The following is a 15,332-nucleotide window of genomic DNA, read 5'->3' on the forward strand; positions in this document are numbered from 1 at the left end:
TAATTCATGACAGCAATTTATCCAAGGAAACACACATTTACAGGAAACCCGGGAGGGAGGGAGGGAGGGAGGGAGGGAGGAGGGGGAGGGAGGGAGGGAGTTGATTGAGAGGATGGAGAGTGCATGGAGGAAGAAAGCAAGGGAGGAGAGATGGACAGAGAAAAGAAAGAGGTAGCCAGGGGCTGCTGCATTCTAGGAATGAAAAAATTATAAATAATGCACGACTGATAACAAAAAGAATACCGTACCATCAGTGCACCCCCCCCCCCCCTCCTTGTTCCCTTCAGCCTCCCTCCTCGCTGCTGTTCAGCACTGTGAGCACAGAGTCCAAGGATGGAATATCGCAATATGAGGGATACCTCCAAGCAAGGAAAAAAGCCTTTTTTTTGTTTTGTTTCTCATTTCGGGGACAGTGGAATGTATTGGTACTGAATGCCAAACTATGGGGTCAACAGTACAGTGTACTGTAACATTTGATTAAATCAAAGTGGAGCTGCTTCATTGCCGTTCACTTTTGTGTGCTTTTCCACTAGTGAGCAAATGGCTGGGCCCAGCGCTGGACCACTTCCTGCATTCACCAGTGCTATATGCACCACTCTGGGGACAATTAGACACTGGGAGTGAGACAGCTGAGATACATCATGAGTCCAAGTCCAATTAAAACAAATATTGATGGAAGGAAATGGACCACTATCACTGGTATTCTGAGGCGAACAGTTAATGAGGGTCAGTGAATCTGATAGACTGATGGAAGAATTTGGCTGAAATGCCAGTGTATGATCAAGGGCAGTTGTCCATCACATAAATTGGGAGAATTCCATTTAATCTCACAGCTATGACACATCTGTGTGCTGGTAGCTGTGATGACTGTACAATTTGAACTGTTAGAAGAATCAATGTTCATCGCATCATCTCTGCATCAGTATTACAGGCCCTCTACAGGCCTCCTACACACACACTCACTGTATTGCCCAGAGTGCGAATGGTACGGCAGTCGCTCTCCAGCTATATGATCCACAACACACATCAACACTTTACTGGGAAAAATGAAGGTGGAATTACAATCAACCGCTCCACCTCCCATACATCATCCTCTCACAGCCCAAGCCTCCTCTCAACACCAGCCTGTCTGTGTGTGTGTGTGTGTGTGTGTGTGTGTGTGTGTGTGTGTGTGTGTGTGTGTGTGTGTGTGTGTGTGTGTGTGTGTGTGTGTGTGTGTGTGTGTGTGTGTGTGTGTGTGTGTGTGTGTATGTATGTGTGTGTGTGTTCCCTAACCTCCATGCACAGATGCTTTCTATTAATCATAAACACTGGCGACAGATTGCCTCCTTTTTATCATCACTATCAATAATGTGGAAGCAGAGGAAAAATTAAGCAGGAGCCCCGAGCATCATTCTATCATTCTCACGGAACAGACAATATATGGCTGAGACATACCGAGAAACACAAACAGAATAGGCCTACTATTTAAGCGTACAGGAATGGAGATGCATAGAACTCTTCGATATCGGTGAGAAATGGAAAACACGTAGACAGTGCGCTATCCACTTTGACTGAGGTCTCAGAGTAAAACAAAATGTATCATAATAGTCTACGTCTTACTCCTAGCAAGACTTAATAAGACTGTGAAAAATACGATTTTATAAAGGGGGGGGGGGCAATAACGTCTGTGAACAGCAGTTGTTTAATGAGATTAACAAACTATATCGGTGTATGGAGGCAAGACTTCATTTGGTGACATTTACAAATTGCCCGAAAATTTCAGATCATTTATCAGTGAATTACATTTGTTGGAATTTAGCCATGAGCTGTTTACATCAAATATTGATTAATAGGTTTGTGGAGATGTCGCAAAATTTAAAGATTCAGTTTCAAAGAATTTAGCAATTTGCTTGCTTTCGCCTTAATTATGATTTATCCAAATTGAGTTCCTGATACTTGTTTTACCTATCTGGCTCACTGAATGTAAAACCTGACATATCTGGAAATTAGATCTTTATCTTGCAACGAACAGAAGGCCTTTCCATCGACCCAATTCATTATCCAACAGGTTAAGTGAAATTACAAAACATTATTTCAGATTTCACTGTTCCATAAAGTTAGATGTGCTTGCCCCTTTGAGATCATATAGCACGCTGTCTCACAAAAAGTGTTCTTACAGCACCGTCACCAGAGATATCTATCCAGAATGGCCCTAAATCTCAACGATGGTTAGTGGCGTTGTACATTGTTGTACAATGTCGTGTATACACGACATTGTACAACAGCTATATACTTAAAAACAATGGCCTGCGTTCAGACGTGACCACAGCACATGTAGATACACACACTTCTCTCACCCTGACTCCCTCTCTCCAGCACTCTTTCTCCCTCACTAATGCATTGAATCAAATCTCACTGATAAGGCGAAGCTGATATTGCCTTTCCAGTGTTCATTTAACAGGAGCACATTGTAGTCTACTTTACAATCTTACATTCAAGAAACCTTCTACAATTTTGAAGAAGAAAACGCACACTAATGAATGTGGCTTTGGGCTACCTTTCCAATTTGAAGCCATCCCTGGTTACTCAAATTCCATCGCGGTAGGAACGTGTGAATTCGGAAGACCAAGCAAATTCCTTGTTGATATAGTTCGGTTTATTCCTCCTGGACGCGACCAGTCTTCTTAGCCTTTGTGGTTGTGAAGGGTTGCTAATAAGCTTGAACGCAGTTGTAAACCAAGTGCTTGAGGGGGGGAGTATTGCGGGTGCATGTAAGCATGGGTCCGCTGTGTCAGTGGTGAGAAGCTGCACGGTGGCTGCCGAGGAGACGCGGCGCGTTTAGCCGCAGTTGAACCCAGCGAGACTGTTGGGCTGTTGCTGGTGCGGTTCAGTCTCGCTTTATCAGCATCTGTGGAATATACCACCGCGCGGACTGCAAAGGGGGAGTGGCACAAAGCATAGGGGCTACAGAAACAACGCTACTAGACACCAACACGAGCGCTTTACATTAAAGAATTAGATGGAAGATGGATTTATCATCATGCAACTTTTAGGCTCTGGTTATGACGTGGCTTGTCGAGGCGGCCTCCAATAAAACATCTGTTCCTAATGCACCATAAACTTTTATAATTATTAAGGAATATACAATAACATTGTGTTTGTCAAGCCTTTTCTACAAGCAGTGTCACAGAGGGCTTCACACATCCTCATGTTGCAGCGATTTTAGAGTAGTAGATTTATCCAAAGAGAAAATGAGCACAGTGGACAAAAAATGATCTCATGGATCAGAAAGATCAGTGCTTCAAGGATACCTGAAGGCTGTAATTTCATATCAGCGCCATCATGTTGCCTGCTTAAAAGTGAATGTAACAGTGCCTGCAGTTTCAGCCCAACTCTTGACTCAAGCACTAAAAGCTTCTGGAAGGCAAAAGGCAGGCACCTCTGGAGAGTTTGCAATGTGCTCAGTGATGTTAAGTTCACAAGTGCAATCCCCCACACCCACAAAAACTAAACTAGCTTTTTGTCAGAAAAAAAGGATGTTACACCCAAAAAGGTCAACTTGTAGTAACAAAAGTACTATGTGTGCATGTGTATTCAGTTTGATTTGAGATAATTACCCCTTATAGAGACACTTAACTGGAGCTTGTTATAACTTCAGCGCATGAAATTGTATGAATCCTGTCTCAGTTCCTTTTCGTTTTTTCCTTTTTGGTGTGCGTATGGGTGTATCAAGTCTCTTTTCGGTGTGTTTGTGTGTTATTGCAGGTGCCAATCTCTACTACAGTCAGCGGTGAAGCCAGCTTGAGAGAGAAAGAGGTTTTAATGATAGTTTATTATTTCCCCAACGCAGGGCACATGTGGGGCTGCAAACAACCACGCTGACAGCTGCTCCTCTCCACTGTGCCTGTCTCTCAGCCCCCTCCAGCCCCCTCCACCGCTCCTCTGGTCCCCCAGCCGCCCACACACAGCGCAGCAACGCACGCCTCACACCGACAATAAAGTCTGGCTTCAACAACAGTCCCATCTCAAAGCCAATCCATCTTTCCTGAAGCTTTATCCAGTGTTAGTTGCCAGTCCGAAGGTTAAGTATAGGAAGCTGGTTGTGTGGCTTCTAGCTTCTAGCCCTGATTAAACAGGCTCACTTCAACTGGGAAGTGTTGGATTGTAATGTGGCTCAGTCAGGTGACTGCATTTCCCTTGGTACTGATCTAGAGGAGCACTGCCTAACTGGGTTTGATTGTGGGGTTAGCCCATAGACCTATAATTAAGTACACCAAGTATCAAAGCTGTTAAAGATGGTATTCAGTTGATTTCTATGGCAAGTGCTCAGTGACACATTTAGGCTTGCCAAACCGAGACATGGTTAAACTTCCAGCTTGCACACCGTAGAGTAGCTCGGTGTGCTTCTGGCTTCATAATAGGTCTATGCAGTCATTGATGATGGGCTGCAAGTTTCCCCATTTTGGATTTGTTTAAAAACAAATTAGTCTACAACAAAAGAATTCTCTGAAAAAGATATTATTTTGAACTAGGTTTGAGAATAGAAAAAAAAGATATATATATTGAGGAAGATAGTTTAGGATATTTAGAGTGGAGTTAATAGAAACAAATGGCCGGAACAAACTGGGTTCCAAAACAGAAATGCAACACCACCAAGATCCATCTGGGCCGTTGCTTCAAACTGAGGAGTTAGAAGTGGCTGCTTGTCCAGAGTATTGCCTTTGTTTACTGCAGGTTGGTAAAGAGGACATGATGGTGGGATTCTGTCCTGTCTGACCATGCTACCTTGTGCACAGTCACTGTGATATAAGGACACAGGGGTGTTTGAAAATAGCACTCTCTCCTGGCAAACATTTCTTATTGTATGTCTCCTTGAAAACCAATGATGATTCAGATCTGAAACGTCACAGTGGTTTGTTTTGATGGGTTCTGTCATTAAGGGGAAGGAAAGCTGGAGAAAACATAGATAATTGAACAAGAATGAGTACAGTGTGCATCTCCTATGGTGTGAAACCAGCTGGACATCCTTTAGAGCATTTGCAGTTTATTTGATGTCATCTAGACTAGAATAGTAGCGCTATTTTATGTCATTTTGAAGATCTGAAGTATCTGAGCCCAATTTATTTTACCCGGTACAATGGAACCAATACGCCAATCACTTCATGTTAAACCCCACCCACCTGACACTCCAAGACAATAGAACCTTTAGAATACTATTTGAGCTATGTATGTCTTAAAAGCACCCATTAATGCTGGCCTCTGTATCACATGTGTGTGTGCTGTTCAGAGAGGCCTATGGTAAGAATATGTTTAGGTGGGCTCAACTATGCATGAACACACCATTAACACATATAACTTAAACAGCCAATTTCAAGTACCAAGTCTGCACAACCTACATGTCTCTGAAAATGGCTGACATTTCTCTCCATGTCTTTTGTTGAATCAGCAATGCATCACATGTTGCAAATTGAAAATGCAAATTGAATCCCCCTCTTTAATTTGATTAAGAAGGTGCTGAGGAGGGAAACAAGTGGATGAAGGTAGACAGACATGGGAGTCATGATTGCAGTATGGGCACCCCTGGGTTCCATTCCCTCCCCTAAATGTGGCAGTTCTAAGTTAAGGTGGGGGGGAGAAAGGGTGGTGTGTGTGTTCAGGCTGGGCTATTTTAAGAAAGGAAAATGCAGAGAAAGGATCTGCAATGCAACTGTAGTTTTCTACAGCCAGCGGTGCGCTGTCCATGGTACTGAACCAGTAAGTGTAGGCGTGTGTGTGTGTCACAGTTTCAGCACAGCAAACCTTTGTCTGGTCTGCACTGATTCACAGCCTCCCTGAACTGCAAGAGACAGCTTGCAGGAGCATTGTTCAGCTTCCCATTCAAACCGCAACGCAAACTCAGTGAAAGGGGTCTTTTCTCTAAGGGACTCTGTGTTCCAACTAAGCACAGGATCAATTGGCTGGGGATCAATCTGTCCTGTTCTGACTGTGAAAGAAGGAGAGGTGATGTTTCTAAGCTGGAGCTACAATCCTAGACTCCCCATGAGAGACCTGCATTCCTCACCTCCTCCATCTCCAGGTTTCTCATTTACTCTTTTCTCTCGGCCCATATCCCCCCCCCCTTTTTCCCCCTCTCCTTCCCCACCCTTTCTTCCTCTCTCCCTCCCCCTCTCCCTTTCTTTCTTTCCCTCCAGGAGATGTGGCTCAAGTCATCCCTCATTATGAGGGCTTCAGAGTCAAAGCAAATAACACTGGTACAGTAGCACTACAGAACGATCACTGCCATGTTACCAGCATGTCCAGCTCTATGTCTCTCATAGAAAATCCTCTCTTCAACAGGAGTGTCAGGGGCATGATGCTCCAGTTTATATTCTCTGACATGCATCCATGTTTCTTCTAGTGCTTGAGGTAATCTCTGATCTAACATGAATGGAAGGGTGTAAACATGTACTTCTCTACACAGCTGTCACCTATCCAGACTTGTTAGATAGGTGATTTCCAAATAGCCTTGCCCACGAGGGGCCGGTAGGAACACATCAGTGGTATCAGATTTTTCTGTAGGGTATTACAGCAGACATTCTCATAGATAACTAAATATGATAAAATAATTCCACTTTTCTATCTTTCATATCTGTATTCAATGATCTTCTAGACAGTAAGTCAGTCAGTAGGACTGTCACTCAATGAGTTAGACTGCTAGAAATAAGTCACCCAGACAACCAGTCATCCAGCCAACTAATCACCCAAATCACCCAGCCAACCATTCACCCAGCCAACCAGCCAACCATTCACCCAGCTGACCAGCCAACCATTCACCCAGCCAACCATTCACCCAGCTGACCGAACCCAACTAATTTTAAACAATTGGCCAACCTCCCAGCTTGCCTGCGAAACATCAGGAGGCCAGCTAGCTAGCCAGCCAACCATCTTGCCGGTCTCCAAAAAAAACAGCCAGCCATTCAGCCATCCATGTCATTCAGCCATCCATGCCAGTCAGCCATCCATGCCAGTCACCCAAGAGCTTCAGCATAGACAGAACCTGCCATTTTTTGAAATCTCCTTTAAATGATTGAGCTCTGAACTTTCTGAGACACATACTCCATGGTCATAAATCCACATAGATTTCATTTTAAATTTCCTCTGTGCATTCACAACTAAATTATACCGGCACGGCTCCCACCCTAGCCCACCTGGCCCCGAATCCATTATTTTCCTCTTCAATTATTACTTTTTGTTTTATAGAAGGTACTTCAAGAGTTCAGAGAAATGATAGACTGTACAAGCCGCTCAGTGAAAAAGCTAGGTGTATTTTCCACGGACAATGCTGCTCATGTTGGCAGTGGCTTCAAAGAAAGTCGGTGTCTTTTAAGCTCCACACCAGCTTCAGACCTGGAACGAAGGAAAAAGGGACACAGCAAAAATATCCACTCACCAGTCTCTGAGCCCAATAGTTGGTCCAGACTTAAAAGAAACATGTCTGAGATGAGAAATTGGTTCAAAGCGAAGGTCTGATGAAACAGTTTCAATTCAGCTCTCCTATTAGACATCCGGATTTCTATCTCCTTCAAGCCCTCTTTTAATAATGAGCAATATCGCAGAAAGGGCATGACATTCATAAATTCCATATCAAATGCACGTGTATAAATTGTGGGGAATTTAAAAGAAAGCAATATTTTTTACCATCCCCATGACATTCAGTGGCTTGTAAATAAAGACTGGAGGGTGGCACTGGGAGGACAAGGGTACAGGAGAGGGCACCGTTCTGAGATGGAAAACGCCCAAAGGAAAAAAATCTGGTGGGTTATTGATTTCTAAAGTATTTCTTTATTCCAGTACAGTATGCATGGACATGAAAGAGGAGAGGAGAACAAAAGGACAGATGAGAGCAACATCTTCTCTTATCACACTGTATGTCTTCTGTTTGGATCAGTCAGGTGTGTTGGCACTGAGAATGACTGCTTGCACGCTCGCTTATGCACACACACACGCGCACACACACAGTTCAATCCCAGGACCGAGGGTTAAAAAACACCCTCCCTTTAGACGGGTGGACTATTTCCTCCCAAAAAGATCAAAGTGGGGATGTGTGTGTTTTTGGGGTCCTATGAGGGTGTACGTGTGTGTATGTTGAGTGCTTTTTAACATCGGTGCAAAAAGCCTTCAGATACAGTACAGCGGCTTACAGCACGGGCACTTCTCCTTTTATCACCTTCGCTCCCTGCTACCTTGGCTGTGCTTACCAGTGACAGGACCCGCTTTCAAACACACCTCATTGCATTTCAAACGCCAGACTTCTACTCTCTTTGCCAAAACTTCTTAACACACACAAATACACACTCACACACACACACAGGGACAGCTGTCAGCTGCCCAAATACTGTACATCCCCGTAGTAGTGCTCTCCAAGCCCTGCCTGCTCCCTTACTCCTCCAGTCTCTAGCTGTTGAGAAAATCATATTTTATGCATGCCACAGCAGCCCACACACAGATTCATCTTATGAAAGACATGCCCATCTTCCTGCCAACGTTAATGTGTTTGGGTGTGTGCATGCCTTTGTGTTTGTGTGTGTGTGTCTTTGTTTATGTGTGTGCGTGTCACTGTTTATGGGCTACATTGAGCTACACTGGACCATCTGCTACTACTTCGCCGGTATTTCTAATGCAGGGACATCTGACCACAGCAGGTCAATTCATTTGCAATGTCACAGGGATGTATGTGCTTTATGGAAATGATGCTGGCATGGTGTGTCAAGAGGAGCAAGCCGAGCAGAGCAGAGAGAGTAGAAGGAGAGAACAGACAAGCCGGGGATAATAAGACTTGCGTTGTTTAAAGAAACAATCGTCTATAGACATGGAGAGAAAACAACCTTTATGGTACATGAAACTTGTGTGTTATACTGACACATAACTGATGGGTGTAGAGAGTATGGTAGGATGGATGGATGGGTGGGTGGGTGGATGGGGGGAAGGGGAGTGATATATCTCTGGGTAGTCATAGGTGACGCTTGTTGGTGTGAGTGCCTGTATGTGTGTGTGGGAGTGTGTGTTTGTGAATGGTACAGCAGGAACTTTGTCTTGGCATCTATTCATGTTGAAGAGCAGTTATTGACAGTAGCCATGGCAGCCAAGAGATAGCAGATATCTTATTTAATCAGCATGTGCACGGCTAAATGAAGGCCCATTATCAATGACCACCCATTGACTGCTGCTTGGCTTCTCAAACAGGAAAAGTTAAAGGTCAAATACTGATAATGTGGGCCAGGCAAGAGCTCCTACTGACATTCACAGGCGTGAATGCTAATGTTGATGCGATGAGACTTGTTGATCTCATGGGGTAAGAGGGGGGGGGGGGGGGGGGAGCAAAGTCAGATCACAATCTGAACCAGCATCCCTGAATATCTGGCTTTTAATGTACAATCTGTTTTGAAACATTACACCAAAATGTGTGTGTGTGTGTGTGTGTCCACATTAACATCAGCACAAACACATAAACTGGAGGTGGGGGGGGTGAAGATGTGAGGATGGATGGATGGTAATCCTGGTGTGTCCCTGCAGACAGCCGTTGCAGTTGCAGTACGTTTCAGATAGACTACTCAGTCCTGGAGGTAAATCATTATCCTCAGAGAGAGCGGAAATAGCTCACTACAGAGACAAAGATCCTGTCATATTTTGCAATTCCACAAAAACAAGACTATACTAAACTAAAACTATGTACTAAGTACTATACTAAAGGGGAAAACACCTCCAAAGAATTCAGAAGCATCAGTGCTAGCTGTTTTTGCACCACATATGAACTACGCTTGAGGTCTACAATCTAGATGATAGCCTCTCTAGGGAAATGAAGACAAATAAATAGTCTGGTTGCTGAGTATCAACTAAACTGCTACGAGGTAGCATTTGAGCTCATTTGGAAAGAGAAGTGCATTTTGCTCAAATTGGACCGATTGTGCAAACTGTTGCACCAGTCTATTAAAGCAGCTACCTTGGCTCTTGGAAGGTTGGAATATAAACATTCTCTTTCATTCTGTGTGATGCTGCCAGATAGTGAGAAACTGATCACACATTCCACCTCGGTTTCATTTGAGGCTCGAAAATATCACACACGTGCCAGCCCCTGAACTTCAACCAGGGTGACCTTCAGCCTCTCATGGCCGTATCCGTGTCCTCCTCATTGATCTCGGGTCTCGGTTTCGAGCTGCCAGCTACACCAATGGATATAGCCTCTGACAAACACCCGTGCTGTCTGAAAGGGCTAATAAAGGTGTGAAGAGTCTGTCTGTAGAGTAATGACAGGCTTGGGGCTCATGCTAATAGGCTGTGAAGGCTGCTAATGAGAAGAGTCACCCAGTTGGGACCCTCCTGGTCCCCTGACCCTGAGTAGAGTGACGGGAGCTGGGGCAGACCTCTCCGTCGATGGGGTGTCAGCTGACCAGGTGTGAAACACTCTGGCATTAGCGCCTCGCACGCAAAAACGCACAAACACACTGTGAACTGTGAGTGATTGGAGCCACGCTGTTTGAAGTGGCTTTTCAGTGTGATATAAGACAAGCACAGTGTGTTGGATTTCAGAACCTTTCCTTTCTGCCAGACTGCCACATTGAGTGTGTTTCACTTTCAATAGAAGGTTGTCTGATCCAGCTGAGCCCTTTTCACCAGAACATGGGAAGATGGGAGGGGCTGTTCTGATCCGCTAGTGGCGATACAAACAAATTTACACACATACACACACACACACACACACACACAGAGAGATACACACGTCCACATAGGCGTGCACACACAGGCATCCACACATACACATAGGCACACATACACACACTCACAGACAACCTCAATCAAGAGGTACTGTCAGATCTGCCTCCCAGAGAGGAGGGCCGCAGCTGTTGAGGAGTCCAGGAGATCTAGCAGACGACAAGCAGGGAACACCAAAGGTCCCTGACCTCTGGAGACGACCAGCCGGGGCAGCATCTCTGCCTAACAAACAGAAATAACCACAGGCATCGACTTCCACTCCACGGCCTCCTTCCACGGAGCTGGGGGCACCGTGTCTCTACAGCCTAGCACAAAGCCAAGCAGACCCACTTCCCTGTGGATCTCATTCTCCATTCTGCTCTGTTGCAGAGAAAGCTAGCTTGTTACACTGCATAGCTACCAACCGTACTGTACTGTGGGAATAGCCAGCTGCTGTCTTTTAATCTGGGTTAATTTATTCACAGAGCAGAACCGTGTCTCTCCAATGACCAATGTCTGGATTCAAATTGATATTTTGACCACTGTTAAAGTAGCATCAGGCTTTCTTCAAACACAGTAGTGCCAGTCATGGATGCCTAGTCCTGAATCATGCTGAACTCCTCCATACCAGACATGATAATGTCTGGGATGGTAACATTCTAATTTATGTTAATTAGATTCCTCATTAAAAAAGGGACTCATGGGGTTTGGATTCACAATCGTTTAGGTGTAAGCCCTGTGAGGACTGGTGTGTTGAGTCATTCTTTTTACAGTAGCCCCAAGTGGTTTCCGACGTGGTTGGTCTTACCTGGGTGGTCTCAGCACGAAATTCCCCCACCGGTACACAGCCATGTGCAGAATCAGCCAGGAAGAACGTCAACAACGCCGCTGTAATCACTCGGACAGGATAGTGCGAATCGTATGTAATGAGAATGGGTGTTCCATATCACACTGAGAGCTGTGATTAGACCTATCAGACCGGTTTTAATGTAGCAGAACTAATTCACGGCAGCAACACGCGCTCACGCATGTGCCCAAGCTCTGAAACGGGCCTCTGATCAAGCAGAATAATCGTAAATGAGCTATGAAAACAAAATCATACTTACGGAACCTAAGGTCTTTGTCTACGGACTGGAACTACATTTAAACGCAGAAAGAATTAAAAAAAAAAACTAACATACACAGCCTACTTAGCGTCAGGCTATCTTAGACTGCTCGTATGTGTCTACACCCAGAGTTTTAGTCACCATTCAAACCGTGGCGCAACTAATTCGCTCAATACTTTAATCCAGAGGGTAGGCAGCATTAAAGTTAAAGAACAAACGGTATGAAACAGATTAGGCGAATAAAGAAGCGGCATGGAGTCAACATTGTGGGGGACATATACATTTTTTAATGATAATTTCGGAGAGTTTGCGTGGTCCCCCCCGCAATCTGCCTGGTTTTATAAGACCAGGCAGATTGCGGGCTATTTCGTTTTCTTTTTTACAAACAGGATGGAACTTTGTTCGCATTGAACACAGACGTCCTCTTCTGATGCCAACAACATGATTGAACGATTAAGACTACAGACGTGAATGTTGGGAGTTTTGCATGGACAACGCTGTGAAACACCCACGTTGAACTTTTCTCCAGCTTCTCACTCTACAGGCCAAAGTCACTTAATCCATCTACTAATGAGCCCTGCTATGTTCTTCTATCATTGATCTCCTCACTGATCAATCTGTGGTGATCCATACCAGCTCAAGCAGGAATTCCAGGTGAAAACTGAGTTGAGAACAGTTGCAGAGGGATGTCTGACAACAAGGAACTACACAGAAAAAGGTGCCTCAAGTACAGATCTAGGACATATTCATGTTAATCTTTCCCATTGGGTAGAGTATGAACGTCAGCCGAGCTTGTAGAATATGCCTTCACACACACACTTGGTGGTTGAGTGTCGAAGCCTGTCTTTTCGTCATCGTCTGACTGACAGGTTTCCTTTCTTCCAGGTAACAGTTTGTGTGTGTGTGCGTGTGTTTGTGTGGCAGAGTAGGCTGCCGTGCCTCCCTGTAATTGAGTTGAATAAACTCCCGTGCTCACCACTCCCGCGTCCCGGCCTCCACAGCTTTCTGCCTGGCTAGAGCCGAGGCCCATTTAATTAATTTTTAATTAGGAGGGAAAATTGCAGAGCTATCCCTCTGGGACCTTTAAGACATCTGTGCATTAGAGATAACATTCTTAAATACTTTGAGCCTCAGAATAGTGTGAGTGGGAGGGGGAGAAGGCGGGGGGGAGCTCAAGAGGGTAGAGCGGTCCACTCCTAGGTTTCAGGGGTGAGGTGGATGAAGGTTTGGGAAAACCAGTACCTGGGCTTGGCAGGGTGTGGGGGACATGGTGCAGGGTGGGAGTGGTGGGTGGGCTGGGGCTGGGTAGATGAGGTGGGGGACCTCTGGCTGGGTGGTATAGGTGGGGACCGGGGCAGGGTGTTAGAGGTAGGGACTGGGGCAGGGTGGTAGAGGTGGGGACTGGGGCTGGGTTGGAAAACTGGGATGGAGTGGGGCTGGGTGGGAGAGGTGGGGGACCGAGGGCTGAGTGGGAGAGGTGGGGGAACTGGGTAAGGTGTGTTAGGGAGGGTGAAGGTGGGGGTTTGGTGGAATGCTGCTGTACAGGACGGCATCAGACACAAGCTTTGTTGCATTAAAACATAGATACATACTATTTCACATCTGTAAGTGAGCATGTGGATCTCTCTAGAGACACAAACACCTGGACTGAGGCACACACTAAACTGATACAAACACGCACACACACAGGATCCCACCCTTCTCATTAGCATCCCAGTCTAATCTGCTCTTGATAAATGTGGCAGACTGTCGCAAACAAGGTTCCCGCTCAGCCAAAAACAAACCCCCTCAACCAAATTCAACACACACAGGCATGCACACACACTCACACACAAGCTGCCCCTGCCCCATCCCTGATGAACACACGCTTACCAGATATGATTCAGTTTCTCCCAGGGTTCAACCCGGCCCAGCCTTGACGGATGATGACACGCTGGTCCTGGAGCGGGGGCTCGCCACAGTGGACGTCCAACCGCCTGTTAAAGAATGCTTTACTGCCCTGGCACGCCGCATGTTGTCACAATGTGTTCAATATCACCTCCTATCAAAATTTACTACAGCGCTTCCAGCACTTTCCATTCATTGTGTTTTATTGCTTTGGTGACACACATTGATCCTGGCAAATAATGCTTTTTATTATTGAATATTACCCCGTGCGTCCTGTTGCTGAATTTATTTCCTGTGCCGAGCGTCAGAGTGGAGATGTATGAGCAGCAAGCTTTAGAGATCAGAGCAGATATACAGGACATGATTCTGGCCTGTTAGCCCAAGGTTTGTTATTGTACTGTACATGAGTTGATCTGTAAATGTGTGTTTGTGTGCATCCAACCACTAACCTTGACGTTCTCAGCATGTTGGATGGGGGACATACAAGTATTTTTGAAACTGCTAAGTTAAATGTCATAAATCTCATAAATATCAGTGCACGCACACATTCCTTTACTCTGTAGCAAGATATAAATCATATTCCTGGAATGCTATTTTCAACTGGAAGATCATTGTTTACCCACAAATTAGATTTAATCAAATGTTGCAGTATCTGCCGGGGGTTCAACCTATCATACAGCAGCATGTTTGCCTTCTCCAGTATTTCATGCTGCTTGCCTCCAGTGTATTGTGTCACATTCTAAATGAGAAAATATGTGCTTATATTTTGGGGGGGCAGAAGAGTTCTCTACTAGAGGAGATTGAAGCAGACTGTGAAACTGTCTAATTAGAGCCCTGTCCAAGATGCTGTACAGTGTGTGAGATCCGCCCGGCTCCTGGCATTTAATCTGAAGCTGTCACATGTACTGCCTCCCCCCTCCCTAAATCCATCCCCCCAGCACTACCAGAGCTGAGCGCATGGATGAGTGAGGGGACTTTTGAAGGTGGAGCGCTCTGTTATCTCCCCACCTTGTGAATCACTAATATGCTTATCACGACAAAGGAATTTGGATGGCTTTGGGCTAGTTGGGGACGTTGATGAAGGATCTGAAAGCGCTCTTTCCTCTCTCCCTCATATCTTAACCCGCTACACGCGCCGCGTGAAGCTACGCTTCATAGTATCCACTCTGGTGTGTGTTTCAACATCTCCTAAGCGTTGGCTCAGAGTCTCAACGTTGCGGCGTCACTACCCACGCTAGCACCTACCCGTGTCACTTCCACAGTGTCAACGACAACAGTGTCAAAACACTGGAGGGAAGGAGGAAGCCAGTCTAATGAAGTATTTACACTGCGGTTAGCCCTGCAGCAGTGAGAGTGCTGGTGTGGAACCTGACTGGGGGTCTGTGTGTGAAGCTGAGTCTTAATGGGTGATAATGTGAGCTGGACCCACTGGGGCGGAGGGACAGGGCTTTAAATGTGCTGAGACGGATGTGTCCCTACTGCAGAGTGACAAGGAGCGGTTCAGCTGTCATCTTCCTCCCTCTCTCTCTCTTTCTATTTGTTTCTCTCTCTCCCTCTCTTTACCTGTCCTTTTAAATCGCTCTTCTTCTCTGTTTCCCTCTTTTTCCCTGCTTTTCCTTGTGTTGCTCT

General features: G+C 45.5%; 1 protein-coding gene across 1 annotated transcript in view; it reads right to left on the minus strand.

Annotated features, from left to right (window-relative positions):
• The window catches only part of hdx (highly divergent homeobox), a 350,307-nt gene that overhangs the window by 62,211 nt on the left and 272,764 nt on the right, over positions 1 to 15,332 (minus strand). The window lies entirely within an intron of this gene.

The sequence above is a fragment of the Osmerus eperlanus genome, chromosome 13 (assembly GCF_963692335.1).
Source record: "Osmerus eperlanus chromosome 13, fOsmEpe2.1, whole genome shotgun sequence".
NCBI lineage: Eukaryota > Metazoa > Chordata > Actinopteri > Osmeriformes > Osmeridae > Osmerus > Osmerus eperlanus.